The following is a 6,866-nucleotide window of genomic DNA, read 5'->3' on the forward strand; positions in this document are numbered from 1 at the left end:
TGGGATGATCAGAGGGGTATGAATGAAGCTATCTAACTGTTTGCAATAGTTTATATTTCTCATTCTTTCATGGCCCATTGAGTCTACTACGTCTGCTCTCAGAACAATCCCATTCCCCAATTAATTTAGCTGCCACCTATCTTTTCTCTCACATGAATCTCAAGAAACACAGGAAGTTACAGAGATAATATGAACACAGCACACAGACAGCAAACATGTGTCTCTGGAGCTATGACGTTCCTTTGCACAGAGATGCTTCAAATCTTGTGTGAGTGTGTAATGTGTGTTATAATTCTTTTATTGATTCCAGTCAACACCACCACTTCCAAAAGAGTATGTGCTGGTTATTGCAATACCTGAGTTCCTCCAGTAGTTTTAGGTCAAATGGTCTTATTGGGTTTTTTTGTTGTGAGAGTAAGTGGGATTTGCCCGTGATCCCAGATTTGACTGAGATTCACTTATTCTTCCTGGAAAATATTTCTGTTCCTGAAAGATGATGGGATTGGATTGAACTCCATGGCTGAACCTCAGTTTCAACAACCTACTGTCACTCACTGTCTGGGGAAACATATGGCTCACTTTAGCAATGTTCCTGAAACATTCCTTAGAAACTGATCAACATTTTTAGAAAGGAAGGAAAGGAAAACTGTAGCTATAAAAAATAGCAAAAAAAGATGTTTTGAAAATAACATTGGTAATATCATGAGATTTCTTACAAGCTGGCTTCTGACTTTTCCTGTTGTGTTTAATGCAATTAATTTGCTAAACTTCCACAAATTTTTTTGGCTCTCAACGACCATGTTTTAACAAGGATAGAGTTTGGTGTCAATGATCACAAATGGTTCTGACATGCAGCTTTAATGTTCTAAGACAGTATCACATTAAAGAGTTGTGATAGTTCACTCAATCAGTCACAAACATAAGATGTGCAATTGCTTTGAAACATCTCTCTTGCCTGTGTTGATCTTAAAAACAAATTAAAACTCAATTTTTGGATAGTTTTTCATTGTTCCTTTCCACTTTTTGTTTTTATTTCTGGAGGTGCTCACACATAAAACCTAGAAATTGATTTACATAACACTTTTCTCAGGAGTGATTAGTTTCAAGTTCCTCCTAGAATTCAACTGGTCACACTCTCGCATCCTTGAAATGTGTCCATGGTCTGTGATCATAACCATATAACCATATAACAACTACAGCACGGAAACAGGCCCGTTCGGCCCTTCCAGTCCACGCCGACCATTCTCCCTGACCTAGTCTCATCTACCTGCACTCAGACCATAACCCTCTAATCCCCTCTTATCCATATACCTATCCAATTTACTCTTAAATAATAAAATCGAGCCAGCCTCCACCACTTCCACCGGAAGCCCATTCCATACAGCCACCACCCTCTGAGTAAAGAAGTTACCCCTCATGTTACCCCTAAACTTTTGTCCCTCAATTCTGAAGCTATGTCCCCTTGTTGGAATCTTCCCCACTCTCAAAGGGAAAAGCCTACCCACGTCAACTCTGTCCGTCCCTCTCAAAATTTTAAAAACCTCTATCAAGTCCCCCCTCAACCTTCTACGCTCCAAAGAATAAAGACCCAACCTGTTCAACCTCTCTCTGTAGCTTAAGTGCTGAAACCCAGGCAACATTCTAGTAAATCTCCTCTGTACCCTCTCCATTTTGTCGACATCTTTCCTATAATGTGGCGACCAGAACTGCACACCATACTCCAGATTCGGCCTCACCAATGCCCTGTACAATTTCAACATCACATCCCAACTTCTATACTCATGGTGTGTGATTTCCTGGGCACGGCTCCTTTTGGAGCACTGGAGGGGAGCATGGCCATCTTGTCCCATGACATTCTCAGAATTATCTAATGTTGAACTGGGACCCCTACTAGGCAAGTGCTCTACTTATCCTGCAATCTTTGATGACCTCCCATCCCCAAATCCAACGCCCATCATTGCACCAACCCCCTCAAACTCTCCTCAAACTCCATCCTGCCCTTGTGGTTGCCAAATGTCAAGATTGCAATCCAGACCCCACAACTCACTGTGGCCCAAGAAAAAGACCTTGATCTCCAACCCAATCCTTGCCACTTACCTCATTTCCCATTCTTGCCAAGATCCTTTTTCTATTCCAATTTGAGACATGGGCTGTCAACGCCCTCCTACAAGTGATTGCCACAACACAGCCCCAATTTGTACTCCTACCAGAGGTCTCAATCCTGACCTTGGGACCAACAAGTTGGTAGTGCATTTGCAATTAAGATCACAAAGTCTCAGATACATCAGGTTACAACATAACACCCTCAATCAATATGACCATTAGCGGTCCATTGTAATATCAATCTAGTACTTGTTGGATGGTTGTACAGGTTACCATTTATTTTCTTTAACTCTGAGCACTGATGTTATTTGTAACTCCACTGTTACAATATGCTTATTTTACATAGGCAGAGATTCAGCCAGGCGGCTTCTAGATAGTCTTCCACCGTAACCTTGATATTTATATTTTTCAGTTTTACATTACATTGGTTTCTGTTACTTCACCGTGCAACATAATTCAAAGTACATACTCTGTTCCAGTTCCTTTGTCAATGTTTAGTGGTTCTTTAACACATTTGAGTGTAGTGGACACTTACATCTTCTGTATTCACTCTTCATTGTTTTAAAGGGTCTCAACGTCATACAGCACAGAAACAGGCCCTTCAGATCCCCGAGAACGCATCAAACATCCATTTATACTAAACGCAGCAATCTCTTTTGTCCTCCTCACATTCCGATCAAGTCACTACAGATCCTACTATTTGCCTTCACAATGGGAGTCATTTACAGTGGCCAAATTAGCCTGCTGGCCTGCATGTCTTTTGGACATGGGAGGAATCTGGAGCACCCAGAGGAAACCACGGTGATGGGAAGAATGTGCAAACTCTACACAGACAGCACTGGAAGACAAGAATGAATCTAGATTACTGGAGCAGTGAGGCAGCAATTTCACACCACTGTTTTCTACCTGAGCAACACGTGTTCTTTGAGATTTTATTATCTGATCCTCCCACCATCAGCAAACATGCCCCCTCAAACAGACTTTTTCTCATTTCCAATATTTAGAAACATAGAAAATAGGAGCAGGAGTAGGCTATTCGCCCCATCGAGACAGCACCGCCATTCAATGTGATCATGGTTGATATCCACAATCAGTACCCCGTTTCTGCCTTCTCCCCATATCCCTTGATTCCACTAGCCCTGAGCTCTATCTAACTCTCTTTTGAATGCATCCAGTGAATCGGCCTTCTGAGGTAGAGAATTCCACAAATTCACAAGTCTGTGGGTGAAAATGTTTTTCTCCATCTCAGCCCTAAATGGCCTACCCCTTATTCTTAAACTGTGGCCCCTGGTTCTGGACTCCCCCAACATCGGGAACATGTTTCCTGCCTCTAACGTGTCCAACCTCTTAATAATCTTATGTTTCGATAAGATCCCCTCTCATCCTTCTAAATTCCAGTGAATACAAGCCCAGTCGCTCCATTCTTTCATCATATGACATTCCCGCCATCCGGGAATTAACCTCGTGAACCTATGCTGCACTCCCTCAATAGCAAGAATGTCCTTCCTCAAATTAGGAGACCAAAACTGCACACAATACTCTAAGTGTGGTCTCACCAGTACAACTGCAGAAGGACCTATTTGCGCTTATACTCAAATCCTCTCGTTATGAAGGCCAACATGCAGCTTTCTTCACTGCCTGCTATAGCTGCATGCTTACGTTCAGTGACTGATGTACAAGGACACCCAGGTCTCGTTGCACTTCCCCTTTTCCTAATCTGACACCATTCAGATAATAATCTGCGTTCTTGTTCTTGCCACCAAAGTGGATAATCTCACATTTATCCCCATTATACTTCATCTGCCCACTCACCCAACCTATCCAAGTCACCCTGCATCCTCATAGCATCCTCTTCACAGTTCACACTACCACCCAGCTTTGTGTCATCTGCAAATTTGCTAATGTTACTTTTAATTCCTTCATCTAAATCATTGATATATATTGTAAATAGCTGCGGTCCCAACACCAAGCCTTGCCCCACTAGTCATTGCCTGCCATTCTGAAAGCTACCCGTTAATTCCTACTCTTTGTTTCCTGTCTGCCAACCAATTTTCTATCCATGTCAATACCCCTATGTGCTCTAATTTTGAATTAATAAACCAGCGTTGAAAGAATACTGTTGTGAGCAGCCCAAGGAGAAAAATCTCTGGTGCACTAATAAAGGTTGAATATCATTATATTTACTTTGAACAGTATAATTTATTCTTGTGAAAATATTAGAGGGGAAAAAAGTGCAAGGTAATTTAAAATGGGAAGTGTGATATCTAAATTATTTAAAACATAAAATCATTTTTTTAATCCCCCTGTGCATTTGGTAGAATCCAACAGATAAATCCAATTTCTGGAGCCAAATTTTTACAGTTGAAATTCTCTTCGAGCCTCTCCGCGCCTCCTATCTCATCCCTCCCACACCACCTTTCCTGGCCCACTTCTCTTGCCACAACCAACTGAACCGAGAGAAGAATTTTCCCTCCATTTCTAGCTACAAACAACTAAGCTTGTCCTTTCCCCTCAGACTTTCGAGAAAATAAGGCAATATTTTCTTGCACTGATCTTGATAAATGTTGGTGCTCGTTTGAGATGTTACAAATATCAAGAGACAGTTATAGGTGACTGAGCGATGGATTTAGAAGAATGCTGGTTTCACATCGGGGAATGTTTCAGGCAGGCTTGAATCCAAAAACAGTCAATCACAAAGTGATTTGAAATCTTTGCATTCCCACTGTGCTGGAGTTTAGAGATAAGACGAAGGAACAAGCTTATCACCTGATAAAATGATCCTTCGTGCTGCCTCCATCTTCTATCAAATGTTTTATGGTCTTTATTTTACTTATAAACAATTGTCATTGCTGCTCTGGACTTCCAAGAATCTAATGAGTCTCGATTAATCACACATTCTCTCCTGTTGTTTAACCACATCCTGCATTATCACTGCTGTCAAATCTGTTGGCTTGACTGCCAGGAGATTCAATCACCTCTCATCTCCAAACAACCCACACAACTAACCAGTCTATTTTGCCATCTCCAATATTTTTAATAACTAAAGAGATCAAAGAAAATGAAAAGACATCCTTTTTAATACTCCGATAATATTTCTCAATGGTCTGCTCAAAGCAGCATTGAAATTACTTTAATTCCTGGTGACTGCAAGCATTGGAGAAGTGCCAACCTTATCTCTGTACTTTGGCCATTGGCCCTGATTTAGCTTCGCCTGCTGCTGTATGAATTTGTTTAACAAGGCCAGTCTTTTACAGTCTTTCTGCATCATCATATCTCTTTCATATATGAAGAAACTATGAACTTCTTAAGATACTCCAGCCTAGAAAGGTTGTTACTAAGGCTAGATATTCAGCGTACCCATTACAATGATACTGTCTAACATAAGTGGTTGAATACCCATGTTAAATTAGGGGAATTTCCCCAAAAATTGTTGGGCAGATATCCTTGACAATAGTTTTTTAGTTCACAATTGATTTCACGATTCCCTAAAAGTACATGTGATCGTAACAAGTGAGAGCTGACCAGAAATTTAACTTGGGTTGCTTTTTGTATTGATGTGCAACAGAATTACATTTATTATTTTGTGATGGCTGATCTTGGAGTTCAAATAGGTAGCTATTTATTCTCAGTATGATTTCACAGTTCAGATCTTTGGGAGGGAATAAAAGTTGCAGGTTAGAATTTAGTATCAACTTATAATGAATCTCAGCTCCTGGGGTGTATGGATAAACTGCCGGATCCAAGCATGAAGCTATTTCTTGGCTCATACTCACTGAAACAAAGCAGCCAGAGAGAGTATACTCTCTAATGTACATGGTATAGAAAGTGTCCTGGATAATACCCTTCCATAGGTAGCAAGGAACTGTGGGTGCTGGTTTAAACTGAAGATAGACACAAAAAGCTGGTGTAAGTCAGACAGCACCTCTGGAGAAAAGGAATAGATGACGTTTCGGGTCGAGACTCTTCTTCAGACTGAGTCGGGGGAAAGGGAAATGAGAGATATAGATGGTGATGTAGAGAGATATAGATACAAATGAATGTAAGATATGCAAAAAAGTAAAGATATGCAAAAAAGGAAACAGCCCAGTGTTAGCTGTGTGCTAGATGAGAATGAGTACAGACCAATAAGACTCAAATCAATACCCTTCCATGTTGCTTATACTCTTTAGACAGAAAAGACCACTGATAATGAGAAAATGTTGTCTTGATTGGGAAAATCAGGAATGGGGAAGGGTGGGGGTGAGACAATATTAAAATTAAAAGCAGACCATTTCAAAGGCACTTCAGTGAGGAAGATTTTTTTTCTCCCCAAACTGCAGTATAAATTTAAAAGACTATCCTGGGTCTAATGAAACTTTTATTGTTGAGTATAAATTTTTTGTTCAATGAGGATATCAATGGTATACGGCAAGTGTGAGAAAATTGTATCAAGGTCTGCAATTGTATGGCAGAGCAAGCATTTTTGCACTACTTCAGATTACACTGCAATTTTTACATAATTTAGCTACTTTGCATTTGCTGCTATATTTATCATTGTATCTATTGTAACCATAAACTGCTTATGAGCTTCATATGAAGAGATATGTTGCACCCTGATGCATATGACAATAAATTAATCTGAATCTGTTCTATGATCAGAAATGAGTGACCTTTAATATTATTGCACCTTGCACGATAAAAAGATTTAAAGCTGCTTTTATGGTGGAGTTTAGCTGCCAGCTCCAATTGCAGTTCATTAATGAACCAATCCACCAGACTTTAGA

At 40.2% G+C, this 6,866-nt stretch overlaps 1 long non-coding RNA gene across 2 annotated transcripts in view; it reads right to left on the reverse strand.

Moving 5' to 3' along the window:
- LOC144609158 (uncharacterized) overlaps positions 1–5,965 on the reverse strand; it is a 70,618-nt gene extending 64,653 nt beyond the window's left edge. For both annotated transcript variants that reach the window (XR_013549290.1, XR_013549291.1), the window contains exon 1: positions 5,877–5,965. This is a non-coding gene — a long non-coding RNA (uncharacterized LOC144609158). The remainder of the gene's footprint in view (positions 1–5,876) is intronic.
- Between the last annotated feature and the right edge of the window lie 901 nt (positions 5,966–6,866).

The sequence above is a fragment of the Rhinoraja longicauda genome, chromosome 33, assembly GCF_053455715.1.
Source record: "Rhinoraja longicauda isolate Sanriku21f chromosome 33, sRhiLon1.1, whole genome shotgun sequence".
Lineage (NCBI taxonomy): Eukaryota > Metazoa > Chordata > Chondrichthyes > Rajiformes > Arhynchobatidae > Rhinoraja > Rhinoraja longicauda.